Raw genomic sequence first — 27,495 nt, forward strand, 5'->3', positions numbered from 1 at the left:
GGAGGATATTTCCTTTGGCCCTATAGTCTTCAAAGGGATCGGAAATATCTGTTCTCAGATTCCACAGAAATAAGGCTAGCAAAGAGATCCACGAAATACAGATGTAACTTTGTGAGATGAATTGAGATAACACTAAGCAGTTTCTCAGAATGCTTCTTCACAGCTTTAATCTGTGGATATTTCCTTTTTCACCATAGCCCTCTATGGGCTTCCAAATATCACTTTGCCAATTCCACAGAACTGTCTTATCGAAAGGCTTCTTGAGGGGAAAGCTGTAACTCTGTGAGATGATTTCACAGAACACAAAGACGTTTCTCAGAAAGCTTCTTTCTCTTTGTTATCGGAGGATATTTCCTTTGGCCCTATAGTCTTCAAAGGGATCTGAAATATCTGTTCTCAGATTCCACAGAAATAAGGCTAGCAAAGGGATCCACGACATACAGATGTAACACTGTGAGATGAATTTACAGAACACTAAGCAGTTTCTCAGAAAGCTTCTTTCCAGATTTCATCTGAGGATATATCCTTTTTCACCATAGCCCTCTATGGGCTTCCAAATATCACTTTGCCAATTCCACAAGAAGTGTCTTAGCGAAAGGCTCCTTGAGGGGAAAGCTGTAACTCTGTGAGATGATTTCACAGAACACAAAGAAGTTTCTCAGAAAGATTCCTTCACTTTGTTATCGGAGGATATTTGCTTTGGCCCTGTAGTCTTCAAAGGGATCCGAAAAATATGTTCTCAGGTTCCCCAGAAATAAGGCTAGCACAGAGATCCAGGAAATACAGATGTAACTCTGTGCGATGAATTAACAGAACACTAAGCAGTTTCTCAGAAAGCTTCTTTCTCTTTGTTTTCGGAGGATATTTCCTGTGGCCCTATAGTCTTCAAAGGGATCCGAAATATCTGTTCTCAGATTCCACAGAAATAAGGCTAGCAAAGAGATCCACGAAATACAGATGTAACTCTGTGAGATGAATTAACAGAACACTAAGCAGGTTCTCAGAAAGCTTCTTTCCAGACTTCATCTGAGGATATTTCCTATTTCACCATAGCCCTCTATGGGCTTCCAAATATCACTTTGCCAATTCCACAAGAACTGTCTTAGCGAAAGGCTTCTTGAGGGGAAAGCTGTAACTCTGTGAGATGATTTCTCAGAACACAAAGAAGTTTCTCAGAAAGCTTCTTTGTCTTTGTTATCGGAGGATATTTCTTTGGCCCTATAGTCTTCAAAGGGATCCAAAATATCTGTTCTCAGATTCCACAGAAATAAGGCTAGCAAAGAGATCCACGAAATACAGATGTAACACTGTGAGTGGAAGTCAGCGAACACTAAGCAGTTTCTCAGAAAGCTTCTTTCCACATTTCATCTGAGGATATTTCCTTTTTCAGCATAGCCCTCTATGGGCTTCCAAATATCACTTTGCCAATTCCACAAGAACTGTCTTAGCGAAAGGCTTCTTGAGGGGAAAGCTGTAACTCTGTGAGCTGATTTCACAGAACACAAAGAAGTTTCTCAGAAAGCTTCTTTCTCTTTGTTATCGGAGGATATTTCCTTTGGACGTAGAGTCTTCAAGGGGATCCGAAATATCTGTTTTCAGGTTCCACAGAAATAAGGCTAGCAACGAGATCCACGAAATACAGATGTAACACTGTGAGATGAATTAACAGAACACTAAGCAGTTTCTCAGAAAGCTTCTTTCCAGATTTCATCTGAGGATATTTCGTTTTTCACCATAGCCCTCTATGGGCTTCCAAATATCACTTTGCCAATTCCACAAGAACTGTCTTAGCGAAAGGCTTCTTGAGGGGAAAGCTGTAACTCTGTGAGATGATTTCACGGAACACAAAGAAGTTTCTCAGAAAGCTTCTTTCTCTTTGTTATCGGAGGATATTTCCTTTGGCCCTATAGTCTTCAAAGGGATCCGAAATATCTGTTCTCAGGTTCCACAGAAATAAGGCTAGCAAAGAGATCCACGAAATACAGATGTAACTCTGTGAGATGAATTAACAGAACACTAAGCAGTTTCTCAGAAAGCTTCTTTTCAGATTTCTTCCGAGGATATTTCCTTTTTCACCATAGCCCTCTATGGGCTTCCAAATATCACTTTGCCAATTCCACAAGAACTGTCTTAGCGAAAGGCTTCTTGAGGCGAAAGCTGTAACTCTGTGAGATGATATCACAGAACACAAAGAAGTTTCTCAGAAAGCTTCTTTCTCTTTGTTATCGGAAGATATTTCCTTTGGCCCTATAGTCTTCAAAGTGATCCGAAATATCTGTTCTCAGATTCCACAGAAATAAGGCTAGCAAAGAGATCCAAGAAATACAGATGTAACTCTGTGAGATGAATTATCAGAACACTAAGCAGTTTCTCAGAAAGCTTCTTTTCAGATTTCATCTGAGGATATTTCCTTTTTCACCATAGCCCTCTATGGGCTTCCAAATATCACTTTGACAATTCCACAAGAACTGTCTTAGCGAAAGGCTTCTTGAGGGTAAAGCTGTAACTCTGTGAGATGATTTCACAGAACACAAAGAAGTTTCTCAGAAAGCTTCTTTCTCTTTGTTATCGGAGGATATTTCCTTTGGCCCTATAGTCTTCAAAGGGATCCGAAATATTTGTTTTCAGATTCCACAGAAATAAGGCTAGCAAAGAGATCCACGAAATACAGATGTAACTCTGTGAGATGAATTAACAGAACATTAAGCAGTTTCTCAGAAAGCTTCTTTCCAGATTTCATCTGAGGATATTTCCTTTTTCACCATAGCCCTCTATGGGCTCCTAAATATCACTTTTCCAATTCCACAAGAACTGTCTTAGCGAAAGGCTTCTTGAGGGGAAAGCTGTAACTCTCTGAGATGATTTCACAGAACACAAAGAAGTTTCTCAGAAAGCTTCTTTCTCTTTGTTATCGGACGATATTTCCTTTCTCCCTATAGTCTTCAAAGGGATCCGAAATATCTGTTCTCAGATTCCACAGAAATAAGGCTAGCAAAGAGATCCACGAAATACAGATGTAACTCTGTGAGATGTATTAACAGAACACTAAGCAGCTTCTCAGAAAGCTTGTTTCCAGACTTCATCTGAGGATATTTCCTATTTCACCAAAGCCCTCTATGGGCTTCCAAATATCACTTTGCCAATTCCACAAGAACTGTCTTAGCGAAAGCCTTCTTGAGGGGAAAGCTGTAACTCTGTGAGATTATTTCTCAGAACACAAAGAAGTTTCTCAGAAAGCTTCTTTTTCTTTGTTATCGGTGGATATTTCCTTTGGCCCTATAGTCTTCAAAGGGATCGGAAATATATGTTCTCAGATTCCACAGAAATAAGGCTAGCAAAGAAATCCACGAAATACAGATATAACTCTGTGAGATGAATTAACAGAACACTAAGCAGTTTCTCAGAAAGCTTCTTTCCAGATTTCATCTGAGGATATTTCCTTTTTCACCATAGCCCTCTATGGGCTTCCAAATATCACTTTGCCAATTCCACAAGAACTGTCTTAGCGAAAGGCTTCTTGAGGGGAAAGCTGTAACTCTGTGATATGATTTCACAGAACACAAAGAAGTTTCTCAGAAAGCTTCTTCATCTTTGTTATCGGAGGATATTTCCTTTATCCCTATAGTCTTCAAAGGGATCCGAAATATCTGTTCTCAGATACCACAGAAATAAGGCTAGAAAACAGATCCCAGAAATACAGATGTAACTCTGTGAGATGAATTAACAGAACACTAAGCAGTTTCTCAGAAAGCTTCTTTCCAGATTTCATCTGAGGATATTTCCTTTTTCACCATAGCCCTCTATGGGCTTCCAAATATCACTTTGCCAATTCCACAAGTACTGTCTTAGCGAAAGGCTTCTTGAAGGGAAAGCTGTAACTCTGTGAGATGATTTCACAGAACACAAAGAAATTTCTCAGAAAGCTTCTTTCTCTTTGTTATCGGAGGATATTTACTTTGGCCCTATAGTCTTCAAAGGGATCCGATATATCTGTTCTCAGATTCCACAGATAAGGCTAGCAAAGAGATCCACGAAATACAGATGTAACTCTGTGAGATGAATTAACAGAACACTAAGCAGTTTCTCAGAAAGCTTCTTTCCATTTTGATCTGAGGATATTTCCTTTTTCACCATAGACCTCTATGGGCTTCCAAATATCACTTTGCCAATTCCACAAGAACTGTCTTAGCGAAAGGCTTCTTGAGCGGAAAGCTGTAACTCTGTGACCTGATTTCACAGAACACAAAGAAGTTTCTCAGAAAGCTTCTTTCTCTTTGTTATCGGAGGATATTTCCTTTGGCCCTATAGTCTTCAAAGGGATCCGAAATATCTGTTCTCAGATTCCACAGAAATAAGGCTAGCAAAGAGATCCACGAAATACAGATGTAACTCTGTGAGATGAATTAACAGAACACTAAGCAGTTTCTCAGAAAGCTTCTTTCCAGATTTCATCTGAGGATATTTCCTTTTTCACCATAGCCCTCTATGGGCTTCCAAATATCACTTTGCCAATTCCACAAGAACTGTCTTAGCGAAAGGTTTCTTGAGGGGAAAGCTGTAACTCTGTGAGCTGATTTCACAGACCACAAAGAAGTTTCTCAGAAAGCTTCTTTCTCTTTTTTTATCGGAGGATATTTCCTTTGGCCCAATAGTCTTCAAAGGGATCCGAAATATCTGTTCTCAGATTCCACAGAAATAAGGCTAGCAAAGAGATCCACGAAATACAGACGTAACTCTGTGAGATGAATTAACAGAACACTAAGCAGTTTCTCAGAAAGCTTCTTTCCAGATTTCATCTGAGGATATTTCCTTTTTCACCATAGCCCTCCATGGGCTTCCAAATATCACTTTGCCAATTCCACAAGAACTGTCTTAGCGAAAGGCTTCTTGAGGGGAAAGCTGTAACTCTGTGAGATGATTTCACAGAACACAAAGAAGTTTCTCAGAAGGCTTCTTTCTCTTTGTTATCGGAGGATATTTCCTTTGGCCCTATAGTCTTCAAAGGGATCGGAAATATCTGTTCTCAGATTCCACAGAAATAAGGCTAGCAAAGAGATCCACGAAATACAGATGTAACTTTGTGAGATGAATTGAGATAACACTAAGCAGTTTCTCAGAATGCTTCTTCACAGCTTTAATCTGTGGATATTTCCTTTTTCACCATAGCCCTCTATGGGCTTCCAAATATCACTTTGCCAATTCCACAGAACTGTCTTATCGAAAGGCTTCTTGAGGGGAAAGCTGTAACTCTGTGAGATGATTTCACAGAACACAAAGACGTTTCTCAGAAAGCTTCTTTCTCTTTGTTATCGGAGGATATTTCCTTTGGCCCTATAGTCTTCAAAGGGATCTGAAATATCTGTTCTCAGATTCCACAGAAATAAGGCTAGCAAAGGGATCCACGACATACAGATGTAACACTGTGAGATGAATTTACAGAACACTAAGCAGTTTCTCAGAAAGCTTCTTTCCAGATTTCATCTGAGGATATATCCTTTTTCACCATAGCCCTCTATGGGCTTCCAAATATCACTTTGCCAATTCCACAAGAAGTGTCTTAGCGAAAGGCTCCTTGAGGGGAAAGCTGTAACTCTGTGAGATGATTTCACAGAACACAAAGAAGTTTCTCAGAAAGATTCCTTCACTTTGTTATCGGAGGATATTTGCTTTGGCCCTGTACTCTTCAAAGGGATCCGAAAAATATGTTCTCAGGTTCCCCAGAAATAAGGCTAGCACAGAGATCCAGGAAATACAGATGTAACTCTGTGCGATGAATTAACAGAACACTAAGCAGTTTCTCAGAAAGCTTCTTTCTCTTTGTTTTCGGAGGATATTTCCTGTGGCCCTATAGTCTTCAAAGGGATCCGAAATATCTGTTCTCAGATTCCACAGAAATAAGGCTAGCAAAGAGATCCACGAAATACAGATGTAACTCTGTGAGATGAATTAACAGAACACTAAGCAGGTTCTCAGAAAGCTTCTTTCCAGACTTCATCTGAGGATATTTCCTATTTCACCATAGCCCTCTATGGGCTTCCAAATATCACTTTGCCAATTCCACAAGAACTGTCTTAGCGAAAGGCTTCTTGAGGGGAAAGCTGTAACTCTGTGAGATGATTTCTCAGAACACAAAGAAGTTTCTCAGAAAGCTTCTTTGTCTTTGTTATCGGAGGATATTTCTTTGGCCCTATAGTCTTCAAAGGGATCCAAAATATCTGTTCTCAGATTCCACAGAAATAAGGCTAGCAAAGAGATCCACGAAATACAGATGTAACCCTGTGAGTGGAAGTCAAACATCACAGAGCAGTTTCTCAGAAAGCTTCTTTCCAGATTTCATCTGAGGATATTTCCTTTTTCACCATAGCCCTCTATGGGCTTCCAAATATCACTTTGCCAATTCCACAAGAACTGTCTTAGCGAAAGGCTTCTTGAGGGGAAAGCTGTAACTCTGTGAGCTGATTTCACAGAACACAAAGAAGTTTCTCAGAAAGCTTCTTTCTCTTTGTTATCGGAGGATATTTCCTTTGGACGTAGAGTCTTCAAGGGGATCCGAAATATCTGTTTTCAGGTTCCACAGAAATAAGGCTAGCAACGAGATCCACGAAATACAGATGTAACACTGTGAGATGAATTAACAGAACACTAAGCAGTTTCTCAGAAAGCTTCTTTCCAGATTTCATCTGAGGATATTTCGTTTTTCACCATAGCCCTCTATGGGCTTCCAAATATCACTTTGCCAATTCCAAAAGAACTGTCTTAGCGAAAGGCTTCTTGAGGGGAAAGCTGTAACTCTGTGAGATGATTTCACGGAACACAAAGAAGTTTCTCAGAAAGCTTCTTTCTCTTTGTTATCGGAGGATATTTCCTTTGGCCCTATAGTCTTCAAAGGGATCCGAAATATCTGTTCTCAGGTTCCACAGAAATAAGGCTAGCAAAGAGATCCACGAAATACAGATGTAACTCTGTGAGATGAATTAACAGAACACTAAGCAGTTTCTCAGAAAGCTTCTTTTCAGATTTCTTCCGAGGATATTTCCTTTTTCACCATAGCCCTCTATGGGCTTCCAAATATCACTTTGCCAATTCCACAAGAACTGTCTTAGCGAAAGGCTTCTTGAGGGGAAAGCTGTAACTCTGTGAGATGATATCACAGAACACAAAGAAGTTTCTCAGAAAGCTTCTTTCTCTTTGTTATCGGAAGATATTTCCTTTGGCCCTATAGTCTTCAAAGTGATCCGAAATATCTGTTCTCAGATTCCACAGAAATAAGGCTAGCAAAGAGATCCAAGAAATACAGATGTAACTCTGTGAGATGAATTATCAGAACACTAAGCAGTTTCTCAGAAAGCTTCTTTTCAGATTTCATCTGAGGATATTTCCTTTTTCACCATAGCCCTCTATGGGCTTCCAAATATCACTTTGACAATTCCACAAGAACTGTCTTAGCGAAAGGCTTCTTGAGGGTAAAGCTGTAACTCTGTGAGATGATTTCACAGAACACAAAGAAGTTTCTCAGAAAGCTTCTTTCTCTTTGTTATCGGAGGATATTTCCTTTGGCCCTATAGTCTTCAAAGGGATCCGAAATATTTGTTTTCAGATTCCACAGAAATAAGGCTAGCAAAGAGATCCACGAAATACAGATGTAACTCTTTGAGATGAATTAACAGAACATTAAGCAGTTTCTCAGAAAGCTTCTTTCCAGATTTCATCTGAGGATATTTCCTTTTTCACCATAGCCCTCTATGGGCTCCTAAATATCACTTTTCCAATTCCACAAGAACTGTCTTAGCGAAAGGCTTCTTGAGGGGAAAGCTGTAACTCTCTGAGATGATTTCACAGAACACAAAGAAGTTTCTCAGAAAGCTTCTTTCTCTTTGTTATCGGACGATATTTCCTTTCTCCCTATAGTCTTCAAAGGGATCCGAAATATCTGTTCTCAGATTCCACAGAAATAAGGCTAGCAAAGAGATCCACGAAATACAGATGTAACTCTGTGAGATGTATTAACAGAACACTAAGCAGCTTCTCAGAAAGCTTGTTTCCAGACTTCATCTGAGGATATTTCCTATTTCACCAAAGCCCTCTATGGGCTTCCAAATATCACTTTGCCAATTCCACAAGAACTGTCTTAGCGAAAGGCTTCTTGAGGGGAAAGCTGTAACTCTGTGAGATTATTTCTCAGAACACAAAGAAGTTTCTCAGAAAGCTTCTTTTTCTTTGTTATCGGTGGATATTTCCTTTGGCCCTATAGTCTTCAAAGGGATCGGAAATATATGTTCTCAGATTCCACAGAAATAAGGCTAGCAAAGAAATCCACGAAATACAGATATAACTCTGTGAGATGAATTAACAGAACACTAAGCAGTTTCTCAGAAAGCTTCTTTCCAGATTTCATCTGAGGATATTTCCTTTTTCACCATAGCCCTCTATGGGCTTCCAAATATCACTTTGTCAATTCCACAAGAACTGTCTTAGCGAAAGGCTTCTTGAGGGGAAAGCTGTAACTCTGTGAGATGATTTCACAGAACACAAAGAAGTTTCTCAGAAAGCTTCTTTCTCTTTGTTATCGGAGGATATTTCCTTTGGCCCTATAGTCTTCAAAGGGATCGGAAATATCTGTTCTCAGATTCCACAGAAATAAGGCTAGCAAACAGATCCACGAAATACAGATGTAACTCTGTGAGATGAAATAACAGAACACTAAGCAGTTTCTCAGAAAGCTTCTTTCCAGATTGCATCTGAGGATACTTCCTTTTTCACCCTAGCCCTGTATGGGTTTCCAAATATCACTTTGCCAATTCCACAAGAACTGTCTTAGCGAAAGGCTCCTTGAGGGGTAAGCTGTAACTCTGTGAGATGATTTCACAGAACACAAAGAAGTTTCTCAGAAAGCTTCTTTCTCTTTGTTAACGGAGGATATTTCCTTTGGCCCAATAGTCTTCAAAGGGATCCGAAATATCTGTTCTCAGATTCCACAGAAATAAAGCTAGCAAAGAGATCCACGAAATACAGGTGTAACTCTGTGAGATGAATTAACAGAACACTAAGCCGTTTCTCAGAAAACTTCTTTCCAGATTTCATCTGAGGATATTTCCTTTTTCACCATAGTTCTCTACGGGCTTCCAAATATCACTTTGCCAATTTCACAAGAACTGTCTTAGCGAAAGGCTTCTTGAGGGGAAAGCTGTAACTCTGTGAGATGAATTCACAGAACACAAAGAAGTTTCTCAGAAAGCTTCTTTCTCTTTGTTATCGGAGGATATTTCCTTTGGCCCTATAGTCTTCAAAGGGATCCGAAATATCTGTTCTCAGATTCCACAGAAATAAGGCTAGCAAACAGATCCACGAAATACAGATGTAACTCTGTGAGATGAAATAACAGAACACTAAGCAGTTTCTCAGAAAGCTTCTTTCCAGATTGCATCTGAGGATACTTCCTTTTTCACCATAGCCCTGTATGGGTTTCCAAATATCACTTTGCCAATTCCACAAGAACTGTCTTAGCGAAAGGCTCCTTGAGGGGAAAGCTGTAACTCTGTGAGATGATTTCACAGAACACAAAGAAGTTTCTCAGAAAGCTTCTTTCTCTTTGTTATCGGAGGATATTACTTTGGCCCTATAGTCTTCAAAGGTATCCGAAATATCTGTTCTCAGATTCCACAGAAATAAAGCTAGCAAAGAGATCCACGAAATACAGGTGTAACTCTGTGAGATGAATTAACAGAACACTAAGCCGTTTCTCAGAAAACTTCTTTCCAGATTTCATCTGAGGATATTTCCTTTTTCACCATCGTTCTCTACGGGCTTCCAAATATCACTTTGCCAATTCCACAAGAACTGTCTTAGCGAAACGCTTCTTGAGGGGAAAGCTGTAACTCTGTGAGATGAATTCACAGAACAAAAAGAAGTATCTCAGAAAGCTTCTTTCTCTTTGTTATCGGAGGATATTTCCTTTGGCTCTATAATCTTCAAAGAGATCCGAAATATCTGTTCTCAGATTCCACAGAAATAAGGCTGGCAAATAGATCCACGATATACAGATGTAAGTCTGTGAGATGAATTGACAGAACACTAAGCAGTTTCTCAGCAAGCTTCTTTCCAGATTTCATCTGAGGATATTTCCTTTTTCACCATAGCCCTCTAAGGGCTTCCAAATATCACTTTGCCAATTCCACAAGAACTGTCTTAGTGAAAGGCTTCTTGAGGGGAAAGCTGTAACTCTGTGAGATTATTTCAGAAACACAAAGAAGTTTCTCAGAAAGCTTCTTTCTCTTTGTTATCGGAGGATATTTCCTTTGGCCCTATAGTCTTCAAAGGGATCCGAAATATCTGTTCTCAGATTCCACAGAAATAAGGCTAGCAAAGAGATCCACGAAATACAGATGTAACTCTGTGAGATGAAATAACAGAACACTAAGCAGTTTCTCAGAAAGCTTCTTTCCAGATTTCATCTGAGGATATTTCCTTTTTCACCTTAGCCCTCTATGGGCTTCCAAATATCACTTTGCCAATCCACAAGAACTGTCTTAGCGAAAGGCTTCTTGAAGGGAAAGCTGTAACTCAGTGAGCTGATTTCACAGAACACAAAGAAGTTTCTCAGAAAGCTTCTTTCTCTTTGTTATCAGAGGATATTTCCTTTGGCCCTATAGTCTTCAAAGGGATCCGAAATATCTGTTCTCAGATTCCACAGAAATAAGGCTAGCAAAGAGATCCACGAAATACAGATGTAACTCTGTGAGATGAATTAACAGAACACTAAGCAGTTTCCCAGAAAGCTTCTTTCCAGATTTCATCTGAGGATATTTCCTTTTTCACCATAGCCCTCTATGGGCTTACAAATATCACTTTGCCAATTCCACAAGAACTGTCTTAGCGAAAGGCTTCTTGAGGGGAAAGCTGTAACTCTGTGAGATGATTTCACAGAACACAAAGAAGTTTCTCAGAAAGCTTCTTTCTCTTTGTTATCGGAGGATATTTCCTTTGGCCCTATAGTCTTCAAAGGGATCCGAAATATCTGTTCTCAGATTCCACAGAAATAAGGCTAGCAAAGAGTTCCACGAATTACAGATGTAACTCTGTGAGATGAATTAACAGAACATTAAGCAGTTTCTCAGAAAGCTTCTTTCCAGATTTCACCTGAGGATATTTCCTTTTTCACCATAGCCCTCTATGGGCTCCCAAATATCACTTTTCCAATTCCACAAGAACTGTGTTTGCGAAAGGCTTCTTGAGGGGAAAGCTGTAACTCTGTGAGATGATTTCACAGAACACAAAGAAGTTTCTCAGAAAACTTCTTTCTCTTTGTTATCGGACGATATTTCCTTTCTCCCTATAGTCTTCAAAGGGATCCGAAATATCTGTTCTCAGATTCCACAGAAATAAGGCTAGCAAAGAGATCCACGAAATACAGATGTAACTCTGTGAGATGTATTAACAGAACACTAAGCAGCTTCTCAGAAAGCTTGTTTCCAGACTTCATCTGAGGATATTTCCTATTTCACCATAGCCCTCTATGGGCTTCCAAATATCACTTTGCCAATTCCACAAGAACTGTCTTAGCGAAAGGTTTCTTGAGGGGAAAGCTGTAACTCTGTGAGATTATTTCTCAGAACACAAAGCAGTTTCTCAGAAAGCTTCTTTTTCTTTGTTATCGGTGGATATTTCCTTTGGCCCTATAGTCTTCAAAGGGATCGGAAATATCTATTCTCAGATTCCACAGAAATAAGGCTAGCAAAGAAATCCACGAAATACAGATGTAACTCTGTGAGATGAATTAACAGAACACTAAGCAGTTTCTCAGAAAGCTTCTTTCCAGATTTCATCTGAGGATATTTCCTTTTTCACCATAGCCCTCTAAGGGCTTCCAAATATCACTTTGCCAATTCCACAAGAACTGTCTTAGCGAAAGGCTTCTTGAGGGGAAAGCTGTAACTCTGTGATATGATTTCACAGAACACAAAGAAGTTTCTCAGAAAGCTTCTTTCTCTTTGTTATCGGAGGATATTTCCTTTGGACTTATAGTCTTCAAGGAGATCCGAAATATCTGTTCTCAGGTTCCACAGAAATAAGGCTAGCAAAGAGATCCACGAAATACAGATGTAACTCTGTGAGATGAATTAACAGAACACTAAGCAGTTTCTCAGAAAGCTTCTTTCCAGATTTCATCTGAGGATATTTCCTTTTTCACCATAGTCCTCTAAGGGCTTCCAAATATCACTTTGCCAATTCCACAAGAACTGTCTTAGCGAAAGGCTTCTTGAGGGGAAAGCTGTAACTCTGTGATATGATTTCACAGAACACAAAGAAGTTTCTCAGAAAGCTTCTTTCTCTTTGTTATCGGAGGATATTTCCTTTGGACTTATAGTCTTCAAGGAGATCCGAAATATCTGTTCTCAGGTTCCACAGAAATAAGGCTAGCAAAGAGATCCACGAAATACAGATGTAACTCAGTGAGATGAATTAAAAGAACACTAAGCAGTTTCTCAGAATGCTTCTTTACAGCTTTAATCTGTGGATATTTCCTTTTTCACCATAGCCCTCTATGGGCTTCCAAATATCACTTTGCCAATTCCACAAGAACTGTCTTATCGAATGGCTTCTTGAGGGGAAAGCTGTAACTCTGTGAGATGATTTCACAGAACACAAAGACGTTTCTCAGAAAGCTTCTTTCTCTTTGTTATCGGAGGATATTTCCTTTGGCCCTATAGTCTTCAAAGGGATCTGAAATATCTGTTCTCAGATTCCACAGAAATAAGGCTAGCAAAGGGATCCACGACATACAGATGTAACACTGTGAGATGAATTTACAGAACACTAAGCAGTTTCTCAGAAAGCTTCTTTCCAGATTTCATCTGAGGATATATCCTTTTTCACCATAGCCCTCTATGGGCTTCCAAATATCACTTTGCCAATTCCACAAGAAGTGTCTTAGCGAAAGGCTCCTTGAGGGGAAAGCTGTAACTCTGTGAGATGATTTCACAGAACACAAAGAAGTTTCTCAGAAAGATTCCTTCTCTTTGTTATCGGAGGATATTTCCTTTGGCCCTGTAGTCTTCAAAGGGATCCGAAATATCTGTTCTCAGGTTCCACAGAAATAAGGCTAGCACAGAGATCCAGGAAATACAGATGTAACTCTGTGCGATGAATTAACAGAACACTAAGCAGTTTCTCAGAAAGCTTCTTTCTCTTTGTTATCGGAGGATATTTCCTGTGGCCCTATAGTCTTCAAAGGGATCCGAAATATCTGTTCTCAGATTCCACAGAAATAAGGCTAGCAAAGAGATCCACGAAATACAGATGTAACTCTGTGAGATGAATTAACAGAACACTAAGCAGGTTCTCAGAAAGCTTCTTTCCAGACTTCATCTGAGGATATTTCCTATTTCACCATAGCCCTCTATGGGCTTCCAAATATCACTTTGCCAATTCCACAAGAACTGTCTTAGCGAAAGGCTTCTTGAGGGGAAAGCTGTAACTCTGTGAGATGATTTCTCAGAACACAAAGAAGTTTCTCAGAAAGCTTCTTTCTCTTTGTTATCAGAGGATATTTCCTTTGGCCCTATAGTCTTCAAAGGGATCCAAAATATCTGTTCTGAGATTCACAGAAATAAGGCTAGCAAAGGGATCCACGAAATACAGATGTAACACTGTGAGTGGAAGTCAGCGAACACTAAGCAGTTTCTCAGAAAGCTTCTTTCCAGATTTCATCTGAGGATATTTCCTTTTTCACCATAGCCCTCTAAGGGCTTCCAAATATCACTTTGCCAATTCCACAAGAACTGTCTTAGCGAAAGGCTTCTTGAGGGGAAAGCTGTAACTCTGTGATATGATTTCACAGAACACAAAGAAGTTTCTCAGAAAGCTTCTTTCTCTTTGTTATCGGAGGATATTTCCTTTGGACTTATAGTCTTCAAGGAGATCCGAAATATCTGTTCTCAGGTTCCACAGAAATAAGGCTAGCAAAGAGATCCACGAAATACAGATGTAACTCTGTGAGATGAATTAACAGAACACTAAGCAGTTTCTCAGAAAGCTTCTTTCCAGATTTCATCTGAGGATATTTCCTTTTTCACCATAGCCCTCCATGGGCTTCCAAATATCACTTTGCCAATTCCACAAGAACTGTCTTAGCGAAAGGCTTCTTGAGGGGAAAGCTGTAACTCTGTGAGATGATTTCACAGAACACAAAGAAGTTTCTCAGAAGGCTTCTTTCTCTTTGTTATCGCAGGATATTTCCTTTGGCCCTATAGTCTTCAAAGGGATCGGAAATATCTGTTCTCAGATTCCACAGAAATAAGGCTAGCAAAGAGATCCACGAAATACAGATGTAACTTTGTGAGATGAATTGAGATAACACTAAGCAGTTTCTCAGAATGCTTCTTCACAGCTTTAATCTGTGGATATTTCCTTTTTCACCATAGCCCTCTATGGGCTTCCAAATATCACTTTGCCAATTCCACAAGAACTGTCTTATCGAAAGGCTTCTTGAGGGGAAAGCTGTAACTCTGTGAGATGATTTCACAGAACACAAAGACGTTTCTCAGAAAGCTTCTTTCTCTTTGTTATCGGAGGATATTTCCTTTGGCCCTATAGTCTTCAAAGGGATCTGAAATATCTGTTCTCAGATTCCACAGAAATAAGGCTAGCAAAGGGATCCACGACATACAGATGTAACACTGTGAGATGAATTTACAGAACACTAAGCAGTTTCTCAGAAAGCTTCTTTCCAGATTTCATCTGAGGATATATCCTTTTTCACCATAGCCCTCTATGGGCTTCCAAATATCACTTTGCCAATTCCACAAGAAGTGTCTTAGCGAAAGGCTCCTTGAGGGGAAAGCTGTAACTCTGTGAGATGATTTCACAGAACACAAAGAAGTTTCTCAGAAAGATTCCTTCACTTTGTTATCGGAGGATATTTGCTTTGGCCCTGTAGTCTTCAAAGGGATCCGAAAAATATGTTCTCAGGTTCCCCAGAAATAAGGCTAGCACAGAGATCCAGGAAATACAGATGTAACTCTGTGCGATGAATTAACAGAACACTAAGCAGTTTCTCAGAAAGCTTCTTTCTCTTTGTTTTCGGAGGATATTTCCTGTGGCCCTATAGTCTTCAAAGGGATCCGAAATATCTGTTCTCAGATTCCACAGAAATAAGGCTAGCAAAGAGATCCACGAAATACAGATGTAACTCTGTGAGATGAATTAACAGAATACTAAGCAGGTTCTCAGAAAGCTTCTTTCCAGACTTCATCTGAGGATATTTCCTATTTCACCATAGCCCTCTATGGGCTTCCAAATATCACTTTGCCAATTCCACAAGAACTGTCTTAGCGAAAGGCTTCTTGAGGGGAAAGCTGTAACTCTGTGAGATGATTTCTCAGAACACAAAGAAGTTTCTCAGAAAGCTTCTTTGTCTTTGTTATCGGAGGATATTTCTTTGGCCCTATAGTCTTCAAAGGGATCCAAAATATCTGTTCTCAGATTCCACAGAAATAAGGCTAGCAAAGAGATCCACGAAATACAGATGTAACACTGTGAGTGGAAGTCAGCGAACACTAAGCAGTTTCTCAGAAAGCTTCTTTCCACATTTCATCTGAGGATATTTCCTTTTTCAGCATAGCCCTCTATGGGCTTCCAAATATCACTTTGCCAATTCCACAAGAACTGTCTTAGCGAAAGGCTTCTTGAGGGGAAAGCTGTAACTCTGTGAGATGATATCACAGAACACAAAGAAGTTTCTCAGAAAGCTTCTTTCTCTTTGTTATCGGAAGATATTTCCTTTGGCCCTATAGTCTTCAAAGGGATCCGAAATATCTGTTCTCAGATTCCACAGAAATAAGGCTAGCAAAGAGATCCAAGAAATACAGATGTAACTCTGTGAGATGAATTATCAGAACACTAAGCAGTTTCTCAGAAAGCTTCTTTTCAGATTTCATCTGAGGATATTTCCTTTTTCACCATAGCCCTCTATGGGCTTCCAAATATCACTTTGACAATTCCACAAGAACTGTCTTAGCGAAAGGCTTCTTGAGGGTAAAGCTGTAACTCTGTGAGATGATTTCACAGAACACAAAGAGGTTTCTCAGAAAGCTTCTTTCTCTTTGTTATCGGAGGATATTTCCTTTGGCCCTATAGTCTTCAAAGGGATCCGAAATATTTGTTTTCAGATTCCACAGAAATAAGGCTAGCAAAGAGATCCACGAAATACAGATGTAACTCTGTGAGATGAATTAACAGAACATTAAGCAGTTTCTCAGAAAGCTTCTTTCCAGATTTCATCTGAGGATATTTCCTTTTTCACCATAGCCCTCTATGGGCTCCTAAATATCACTTTTCCAATTCCACAAGAACTGTCTTAGCGAAAGGCTTCTTGAGGGGAAAGCTGTAACTCTCTGAGATGATTTCACAGAACACAAAGAAGTTTCTCAGAAAGCTTCTTTCTCTTTGTTATCGGACGATATTTCCTTTCTCCCTATAGTCTTCAAAGGGATCCGAAATATCTGTTCTCAGATTCCACAGAAATAAGGCTAGCAAAGAGATCCACGAAATACAGATGTAACTCTGTGAGATGTATTAACAGAACACTAAGCAGCTTCTCAGAAAGCTTGTTTCCAGACTTCATCTGAGGATATTTCCTATTTCACCAAAGCCCTCTATGGGCTTCCAAATATCACTTTGCCAATTCCACAAGAACTGTCTTAGCGAAAGGCTTCTTGAGGGGAAAGCTGTAACTCTGTGAGATTATTTCTCAGAACACAAAGAAGTTTCTCAGAAAGCTTCTTTTTCTTTGTTATCGGTGGATATTTCCTTTGGCCCTATAGTCTTCAAAGGGATCGGAAATATATGTTCTCAGATTCCACAGAAATAAGGCTAGCAAAGAAATCCACGAAATACAGATATAACTCTGTGAGATGAATTAACAGAACACTAAGCAGTTCCTCAGAAAGCTTCTTTCCAGATTTCATCTGAGGATATTTCCTTTTTCACCATAGCCCTCTATGGGCTTCCAAATATCACTTTGCCAATTCCACAAGAACTGTCTTAGCGAAAGGCTTCTTGAGGGGAAAGCTGTAACTCTGTGATATGATTTCACAGAACACAAAGAAGTTTCTCAGAAAGCTTCTTCATCTTTGTTATCGGAGGATATTTCCTTTATCCCTATAGTCTTCAAAGGGATCCGAAATATCTGTTCTCAGATACCACAGAAATAAGGCTAGAAAACAGATCCCAGAAATACAGATGTAACTCTGTGAGATGAATTAACAGAACACTAAGCAGTTTCTCAGAAAGCTTCTTTCCAGATTTCATCTGAGGATATTTCCTTTTTCACCATAGCCCTCTATGGGCTTCCAAATATCACTTTGCCAATTCCACAAGTACTGTCTTAGCGAAAGGCTTCTTGAAGGGAAAGCTGTAACTCTGTGAGATGATTTCACAGAACACAAAGAAATTTCTCAGAAAGCTTCTTTCTCTTTGTTATCGGAGGATATTTACTTTGGCCCTATAGTCTTCAAAGGCTCCGATATATCTGTTCTCAGATTCCACAGATAAGGCTAGCAAAGAGATCCACGAAATACAGATGTAACTCTGTGAGATGAATTAACAGAACACTAAGCAGTTTCTCAGAAAGCTTCTTTCCATTTTGATCTGAGGATATTTCCTTTTTCACCATAGACCTCTATGGGCTTCCAAATATCACTTTGCCAATTCCACAAGAACTGTCTTAGCGAAAGGCTTCTTGAGCGGAAAGCTGTAACTCTGTGACCTGATTTCACAGAACACAAAGAAGTTTCTCAGAAAGCTTCTTTCTCTTTGTTATCGGAGGATATTTCCTTTGGCCCTATAGTCTTCAAAGGGATCCGAAATATCTGTTCTCAGATTCCACAGAAATAAGGCTAGCAAAGAGATCCACGAAATACAGATGTAACTCTGTGAGATGAATTAACAGAACACTAAGCAGTTTCTCAGAAAGCTTCTTTCCAGATTTCATCTGAGGATATTTCCTTTTTCACCATAGCCCTCTATGGGCTTCCAAATATCACTTTGCCAATTCCACAAGAACTGTCTTAGCGAAAGGTTTCTTGAGGGGAAAGCTGTAACTCTGTGAGCTGATTTCACAGACCACAAAGAAGTTTCTCAGAAAGCTTCTTTCTCTTTTTTTATCGGAGGATATTTCCTTTGGCCCAATAGTCTTCAAAGGGATCCGAAATATCTGTTCTCAGATTCCACAGAAATAAGGCTAGCAAAGAGATCCACGAAATACAGACGTAACTCTGTGAGATGAAATAACAGAACACTAAGCAGTTTCTCAGAAAGCTTCTTTCCAGATTTCATCTGAGGATATTTCCTTTTTCACCATAGCCCTCTATGGGCTTCCAAATATCACTTTGTCAATTCCACAAGAACTGTCTTAGCGAAAGGCTTCTTGAGGGGAAAGCTGTAACTCTGTGAGATGATTTCACCGAACACAAAGAAGTTTCTCAGAAAGCTTCTTTCTCTTTGTTATCGGAGGATATTTCCTTTGGCCCTATAGTCTTCAAAGGGATCCGAAATATCTGTTCTCAGATTCCACAGAAATAAGGCTAGCAAACAGATCCACGAAATACAGATGTAACTCTGTGAGATGAAATAACAGAACACTAAGCAGTTTCTCAGAAAGCTTCTTTCCAGATTGCATCTGAGGATACTTCCTTTTTCACCATAGCCCTGTATGGGTTTCCAAATATCACTTTGCCAATTCCACAAGAACTGTCTTAGCGAAAGGCTCCTTGAGGGGTAAGCTGTAACTCTGTGAGATGATTTCACAGAACACAAAGAAGTTTCTCAGAAAGCTTCTTTCTCTTTGTTAACGGAGGATATTTCCTTTGGCCCTATAGTCTTCAAAGGGATCCGAAATATCTGTTCTCAGATTCCACAGAAATAAAGCTAGCAAAGAGATCCACGAAATACAGGTGTAACTCTGTGAGATGAATTAACAGAACACTAAGCCGTTTCTCAGAAAACTTCTTTCCAGATTTCATCTGAGGATATTTCCTTTTTCACCATAGTTCTCTACGGGCTTCCAAATATCACTTTGCCAATTTCACAAGAACTGTCTTAGCGAAAGGCTTCTTGAGGGGAAAGCTGTAACTCTGTGAGATGAATTCACAGAACACAAAGAAGTTTCTCAGAAAGCTTCTTTCTCTTTGTTATCGGAGGATATTTCCTTTGGCCCTATAGTCTTCAAAGGGATCCGAAATATCTGTTCTCAGATTCCACAGAAATAAGGCTAGCAAAGAGATCCACGAAATACAGATGTAACTCTGTGAGATGAAATAACAGAACACTAAGCAGTTTCTCAGAAAGCTTCTTTCCAGATTGCATCTGAGGATACTTCCTTTTTCACCATAGCCCTGTATGGGTTTCCAAATATCACTTTGCCAATTCCACAAGAACTGTCTTAGCGAAAGGCTCCTTGAGGGGAAAGCTGTAACTCTGTGAGATGATTTCACAGAACACAAAGAAGTTTCTCAGAAAGCTTCTTTCTCTTTGTTATCGGAGGATATTTCCTTTGGCCCTATAGTCTTCAAAGGTATCCGAAATATCTGTTCTCAGATTCCACAGAAATAAAGCTAGCAAAGAGATCCACGAAATACAGGTGTAACTCTGTGAGATGAATTAACAGAACACTAAGCCGTTTCTCAGAAAACTTCTTTCCAGATTTCATCTGAGGATATTTCCTTTTTCACCATCGTTCTCTACGGGCTTCCAAATATCACTTTGCCAATTCCACAAGAACTGTCTTAGCGAAACGCTTCTTGAGGGGAAAGCTGTAACTCTGTGAGATGAATTCCCAGAACAAAAAGAAGTATCTCAGAAAGCTTCTTTCTCTTTGTTATCGGAGGATATTTCCTTTGGCTCTATAATCTTCAAAGAGATCCGAAATATCTGTTCTCAGATTCCACAGAAATAAGGCTTGCAAATAGATCCACGATATACAGATGTAAGTCTGTGAGATGAATTGACAGAACACTAAGCAGTTTCTCAGCAAGTTTTTCCAGATTTCATCTGAGGATATTTCCTTTTTCACCATAGCCCTCTAAGGGCTTCCAAATATCACTTTGCCAATTCCACAAGAACTGTATTAGTGAAAGGCTTCTTGAGGGGAAAGCTGTAACTCTGTGAGATGATTTCACAGAACAGAAAGAAGTTTCTCAGAAAGCTTCTTTCTCTTTGTTATCGGAGGATATTTCCTTTGGCCCTATAGTCTTCAAAGGGATCCGAAATATCTGTTCTCAGATTCCACAGAAATAAGGCTAGCAAAGAGATCCACGAAATACAGAGGTAACTCTGTGAGATGAAATAACAGAACACTAAGCAGTTTCTCAGAAAACTTCTTGCCAGATTTCATCTGAGGATATTTCCTTTTTCACCATAGCCCTCTAGGGGCTTCCAAATATCACTTTGCCAATTCCACAAGAACTGTCTTAGCGAAAGGCTTCTTGAATTGAAAGCTGTAACTCTGTGAGCTGATTTCACAGAACACAAAGAAGTTTCTCAGAAAGCTTCTTTCTCTTTGTTATCAGAGGATATTTCCTTTGGCCCTATAGTCTTCAAAGGGATCCGAAATATCTGTTCTCAGATTCCACAGTAATAAGGCTAGCAAAGAGATCCACGAAATACAGATGTAACTCTGTGAGATGAATTAACAGAACACTAAGCAGTTTCCCAGAAAGCTTCTTTCCATATTTCATCTGAGGATATTTCCTTTTTCACCATAGCCCTCTATGGGCTTCCAAATATCTCTTTGCCAATTCCACAAGAACTGTCTTAGCGAAAGGCTTCTTGAGGGGAAAGCTGTAACTCTGTGAGTTGATTTCACAGAACACAAAGAAGTTTCTCAGAAAACTTCTTTCTCTTTGTTATCGGAGGATGTTTCCTTTGGCCCTATAGTCTTCAAAGGGATTCGAAATATCTGTTCTCAGATTCCACAGAAATAAGGCTAGCAAAGAGTTCCACGAAATACAGGTGTAACTCTGTGAGATGAATTAACAGAACACTAAGCAGTTTCTCAGAAAGCTTCTTTCCAGATTTCATCTGAGGATATTTCCTTTTTCACCATAGCCCTCTATGGGCTTCCAAATATCACTTTGCCAATTCCACAAGAACTCTCTTAGCGAAAGGCTTCTTGAGGGGAAAGCTGTAACTCTGTGAGATGAATTCACAGAACACAAAGAAGTATCTCAGAAAGCTTCTTTCTCTTTGTTATCGGAGGATATTTCCTTTGTCTCTATAGTCTTCAAAGAGATCCGAAATATCTCTTCTCAGATTCCACAGAAATAAGGCTAGCAAAGAGATCCACGAAATACAGATGTAACTCTGTGAGATGAATTAACAGAACACTAAGCAGATTCTCAGAAAACTTCTTTCCAGATTTCATCTGAGTATATTTCCTTTTTCACCATAGCCCTATAAGTGCTTCCAAATATCACTATGCCAATTCCACAAGAACTGTCTTAGTGAAAGGCTTCTTGAGGGGAAAGCTGTAACTCTGTGAGATTATTTCAGAAACACAAAGAAGTTTCTCAGAAAGCTTCTTTCTCTTTGTTATCGGAGGATATTTCCTTTGGCCCTATAGTCTTCAAAGGGATCCGAAATATCTGTTCTCAGATTCCACAGAAATAAGGCTAGCAAAGAGATCCACGAAATACAGATGTAACTCTGTGAGATGAAATAACAGAACACTAAGCAGTTTCTCAGAAAGCTTCTTTCCAGATTTCATCTGAGGATATTTCCTTTTTCACCATAGCCCTCTATGGGCTTCCAAATATCACTTTGCCAATTCCACAAGAAGTGTCTTAGCGAAAGGCTTCTTGAAGGGAAAGCTGTAACTCAGTGAGCTGATTTCACAGAACACAAAGAAGTTTCTCAGAAAGCTTCTTTCTCTTTGTTATCAGAGGATATTTCCTTTGGCCCTATAGTCTTCAAAGGGATCCGAAATATCTGTTCTCAGATTCCACAGAAATAAGGCTAGCAAAGAGATCCACGAAATACAGATGTAACTCTGTGAGATGAATTAACAGAACACTAAGCAGTTTCCCAGAAAGCTTCTTTCCAGATTTCATCTGAGGATATTTCCTTTTTCACCATAGCCCTCTATGGGCTTACAAATATCACTTTGCCAATTCCACAAGAAAAGTCTTAGCGAAAGGCTTCTTGAGGGGAAAGCTGTAACTCTGTGAGATGATTTCACAGAACACAAAGAAGTTTCTCAGAAAGCTTCTTTCTCTTTGTTATCGGAGGATATTTCCTTTGGCCCTATAGTCTTCAAAGGGATCCGAAATATCTGTTCTCAGATTCCACAGAAATAAGGCTAGCAAAGAGATCCACGAAATACAGATGTAACTCAGTGAGATGAATTAACAGAATACTAAACAGTTTCTCAGAAAGCTTCTTTCCAGATTGCATCTGAGGATATTTCCTTTTTCAGCATAGCCCTCTATGGGCTTCCAAATATCACTTTGCCAATTCCACAAGAACTGTCTTAGCGAAAGTCTTCTTGAGGGGAAAGCTGTAACTCTGCGAGATGATTTCACAGAACACAAAGAAGTTTCTCAGAAAACTTCTTTCTCTTTGTTTTTTTTTGTTGTTTTTGTTTTTTTGTTTTTTTTTTTTTTGTGCTAGACTCCAATTTAATTCCAGCAACAGTTCACAGGCCATATTCACAGAAAAGTTAATCTGGGCTTTATGAGAGGTAGCCATTTTCTCTCTTTCTTTTTTTGTTTTGTTTTTTGGAGACAGGGTCTTGCTCTGTGGCCCAGGCTGGAGTGCAGCGGCACCTTCCCAGCCCACTGCAGCCTTGAACTCCCGGGCTCAGGCAATCCTCCCACCCCAGCCTCCCGAGCAGCTAGGACCTCATAAATGTGCCACCATGCCTGGCCAATCTTTAAGTTTTCTGCAGAGACGGGATCTCACTATCCTGTCCAGGCCGGTCTCAGATTCCTGGGCTCAAGCGATTCCGCTGATTCAGCCTCCCAAAGTGCTGGGACCACAAATGACAGCCACCGCATGCAGCCCATATTCCTTTTTAAGGAAAGATGCAGAGGTGTTAAAGATTAATATCAAGGCCGTTCGCGGTGGCTCAAGCCTGCAATCCCAGCACCTTGGGAGGCCGAGACGGGCGGATCACAAGGTCAGGAGATCGAGACCATCCCGGCTAACACGGCGAAACCCCGTCTCTACTAAAAACACACAAAAAACCAACCGGGCGAGGTGGCGGCGCCTGCGGTCCCAGCTACTCAGGAGGCCGAGGCAGGAGAATGGCGGGAACCCGGAAGGCGGAGCTTGCAGTGAGCTGAGATCCAGCCACCGCACCCCAGCCTGGGCGACAGAGCGAGACCCCGTCTCAAAAAAAAAAAAAAAAAAAAAAAGATTAATATCAAATTGTCCAGGCATGGTGTTTATGAAATTATGGGCCCTCTGAGAGGCAACCAAACACACACATGACTTCATTTCTTTATTAATTCCTGCCTCATCATCTTTTCTCATTGATGCTCCTTAATGTTAAAGGAATCTCTCTCTCTCTCACACACACGTAAGACCAAAACAAATATCTTGAACATGCAAAAAAATAGTGTACACTGCTGAATAGTGTGCACTGTTGAATAGTGTGCACTGTTGAAGTGTGCACTGCTGAATAGTGTGCACTGCTGAATAGTGTGCACTGCTGAATAGTGTGCACTGTTGAATAGTGTGCACTGCTGAATAGTGTACACTGTTGAATAGTGTGCACTGCTGAATAGTATACACGGTTGAATACTGTGCACTGTTGCAGTGTGATGTGCCTAGGGCATCAGGATCTTGGGAAAGCTCTAGGTTTTTGGCTTCGAAAGAAAACTGCATGTTGAATAACAGGTTTTTACATTTATTATTGTTGTGTATTTCCTCCCCTTTTTGCACTACTATCTACGCTGAGTGATCTATTGCCAACTGGCTCCAATTCTCCAAATCAAAGTGTGTGAGGAAAACACACTTGTGCAATCCTCTTTAACAGAAGATACACCAAGTAATCTGTCTGTCTACTTCTGTAACCCAGAAATAAAACCACTTGAAGGGCTGCTTGGCTGGAGGGGTCCGGTTGGGAGCGCATCCTGCCCTCAGTCGGAATCCATGGTGAACAGCTGGATGTCCTGTGGGTTCCAGTACAGGCCGACTGCTGAGTTGTAGACAAGAGACCAGACGTAGGGGATAAAAAACTCCTCAGGCTGCTCCTCTTCCACATATTTGAATTTCAATTCTGGAAATTTCTTCAGTCTGTCTTTGGGCAGCGCAATGACGCCTTGCTTAATGATTTCCAGGACCCGTTCCACTGACAGCTCAGCTCCAGCTTGCAGCAACCTTGAGCTAAAGAAGGTGATCACCAGATCAATATTTTGCATTATATCCTGAAATGAAGGATGAGTTCGAAATTGTTCGAAGAGATCGCGTTTGTAGAGCAGGGCGTATACCAAGTTTGGGTTGTGGTGAAGGGAATTTGTCAGGCAGGAGTTGATGATCTCTAACATCATTCGAATCACTTCTTCAATGACATTTAGGTCTTGTGCATAATCTGGTAGAGGAACATCATTAGAACTCAGCGAACCTCTCAAGGACTGTGTGGCTTGTTCCAGAACTTTGTTGTGTTTTTTAGACAGCAAAGAAAATAAACTGATGATCCTCTGGACAGCATACTGATGGAGAGAACGAAACTGTGCCGACATATTTGCTAAAGCTGCCAAACAGTTCGTGTGAAGGTACTTGTCTCTTGTCCTAGTCATGTTGTATTGAATGGTTCTTATTACGACCAGGATGAGGAGACTCCCCAAGGAGATTTCAGTTAAAACTCGTTCTGAATACCAAGTAATATTTTTTAGTATCACTTCATGAATGGATCTGTTGAAGCCATCATCTTCCGTAAGGATCAACAATATTATAAGGGCCATATACACATGGTGTGAATTCCTTTCTTCAACATGATACAGAATCTCAAGAATAGGTAAAACAAGATTTTCCATGTCTGTGCGAGCCAACATGTATGTTCTAATATTACTATTTTGATGAAGCAAGGTATACAAGAGGAGAGTTGCTTGATCAGATGTCTGCTGTTCACAAAGAGCTGTGTACAAACTATTAAAGTTGATCTGGAAGGCATGTGGAATTGATGAGGGGAAAGGACTGCTATCTTGTGTGTTCTTGAAGGACATAATGGCTTGTCTGTAGGGGTTTGGCGCATCTGAGGCATCTGTCAGATTGGCCAACACCAGCAGAAGCAGGAGACTCTGGTTGGCCAGAGGGGAAGAAAGCTCTGGAGAGGCAGTCGCTTTGCTGCCCACACCACCTAGCGTGAAGACAGTCCAGAGTCCTGTTGCTACTCCTGATGCAAGTCCATAAAGCAGTCCTCCCCCATCCGACTGCTGAGGGAAAACATGGGTTCCTGGAGGAGGTGGCTTTTCTTGTCTGATAAAGTTATATAATAAGGTCTTCACAAGTTTGCTGGTGTATGGAAGACATGGACCTCGCATCAAATACTTGTGGCTGATGCTCTGTCGCAAAACTTCTTTGTGGAAGAGCTGGCAGGAAAGGAAAACAACCATTGTTGATATAGCTTCTACTGATATTTCATATGTAATATCTAAGAGTGGAATATCAGTGATTAACTGCATCAAACAGCACAGCAATTCTTCCAAAAGATCTTCTGAGTCAGAACTGTAATTGCCAGGAGATTTTTCTTCATAAGTAAAATGAAGTTGTAATTCCTCTTCTGACATCTGACAGATGAACACTTTCAGCAAACAGCAAATAATAAACAAAGCATTGTGTGTCTGCCAAATGAAGATGTGGTTCTGACATTCTGCTGAGAGTTTTAGTTCTTTGGTTCTAGAAAGGAAGACCTTATCAGTGCACCAAGATTTCCTGTTCGAGGATTGTTTTCAACTAATGACCTGCAGACTGAAATGGTTGCTTCCTCCAAGAGTTTCAACTCAGTACTGCTAGTTGGTGCAGGGAAAGAAAACGAGAGAAGCTGATTCCAGAACGGGTCATTCTCAGAGACAGATTCCGTGCCGGATAACTTTTTCAAGTATTCATTTTTAGGAAGATCGCCGATTCTGCTGCTATTTGATCCCATCTTCTTCCTTAAGCAGATAACTTGTCCTTAAACCTGCATTTCCACAAGACAACCTGTCTCAGCCGGCGGGGGGATACACTCCAGCTCCACGGACCCACGGACTGACGGGCGGGTGGCAGAGGGGTCGGGAGAAGTCGCGGTCGCCGCCGCAGCCTCAGGTGGCGCACGCCAGCTCAGGCCTCCATGTTTCCACGTCCTGCGAGTAAGGATCCGGCTCCGGCTTGGCCTGCAGCTCGGCCCCGGCTCGGCTCCAGCCGGGGCCGCCTCGGTGCGGAGGCCGGGAGGCGGCGAGGGAAGAGGGAAGCGACCTAGAACGTGGCTAGGGCTCTCTTTCTTATCGGAGGATATTTCTTTGGCCCTATAGTCTTCAAAGGGATCCGAAATATCTGTTCTCTGATTCCACAGAAATAAGGCTAGCAAAGAGATCCACGAAATACAGATGTAACTCTGTGAGATGAATTAACAGTACACTAAGCAGTTTCTCAGAAAGCTTCTTTCCAGATTTCATCTGAGGATATTTCCTTTTTCACCGTAGCCCTCTATGAGCTTCCAAATATCACTTTGCCAATTCCACAAGAACTGTCTTAGCGAAAGGCTTCTTGAGGGGAAAGCTGTAACTCTGTGAGATGATTTCACAGAACACAAAGAAGTTTCTCAGAAAGCTTCTTTCTCTTTGTTATCGGAGGATATTTCCTTTGGCCCTATAGTCTTCAAAGGGATCCGAAATATCTGTTCTCAGGTTCCACAGAAATAAGGCTAGCAAAGAGATCCACGAAATACAGATGTAACTCTGTGAGATGAATTAACAGAACACTAAGCAGTTTCTCAGAAAGCTTCTTTCCAGATTTCATCTGAGGATATTTCCTTTTTCACCATAGCCCTCTAAGGGCTTCCAAATATCACTTTGCCAATTCCACAAGAACTGTATTAGTGAAAGGCTTCTTGAGGGGAAAGCTGTAACTCTGTGAGATTATTTCACAGAACACAAAGAAGTTTTTCAGAAAGCTTCTTTCTCTTTGTTATCGGAGGATATTTCCTTTGGCCCTATAGTCTTCAAAGGGATCCGAAATATCTGTTCTCAGGTTCCACAGAAATAAGGCTAGCAAAGAGATCCACGAAATACAGATGTAACTCTGAGAGATGAATTAACAGAACACTAAGCAGTTTCTCAGAAAGCTTCTTTCCAGATTTCATCTGAGGATATTTCCTTTTTCACCATAGCCCTCTATGGGCTTCCAAATATCACTTTGCCAATTCCACAAGAACTGTCTTAGCGAAAGGCTTCTTGAAGGGAAAGCTGTAATTCTGTGAGATGATTTCACAGAACACAAAGAAGTTTCTCAGAAAGCTTC

General features: G+C 40.4%; 1 pseudogene; it reads right to left on the reverse strand.

Annotated features, from left to right (window-relative positions):
• Nucleotides 1-23,481: 23,481 nt before the first annotated feature.
• LOC135970949 (dymeclin pseudogene) lies at nt 23,482-26,398 on the reverse strand (annotated as a pseudogene).
• Between the last annotated feature and the right edge of the window lie 1,097 nt (nt 26,399-27,495).

Source organism: Macaca fascicularis, chromosome 5 (genome assembly GCF_037993035.2).
Source record: "Macaca fascicularis isolate 582-1 chromosome 5, T2T-MFA8v1.1".
Classification (NCBI taxonomy): Eukaryota; Metazoa; Chordata; class Mammalia; order Primates; family Cercopithecidae; genus Macaca; species Macaca fascicularis.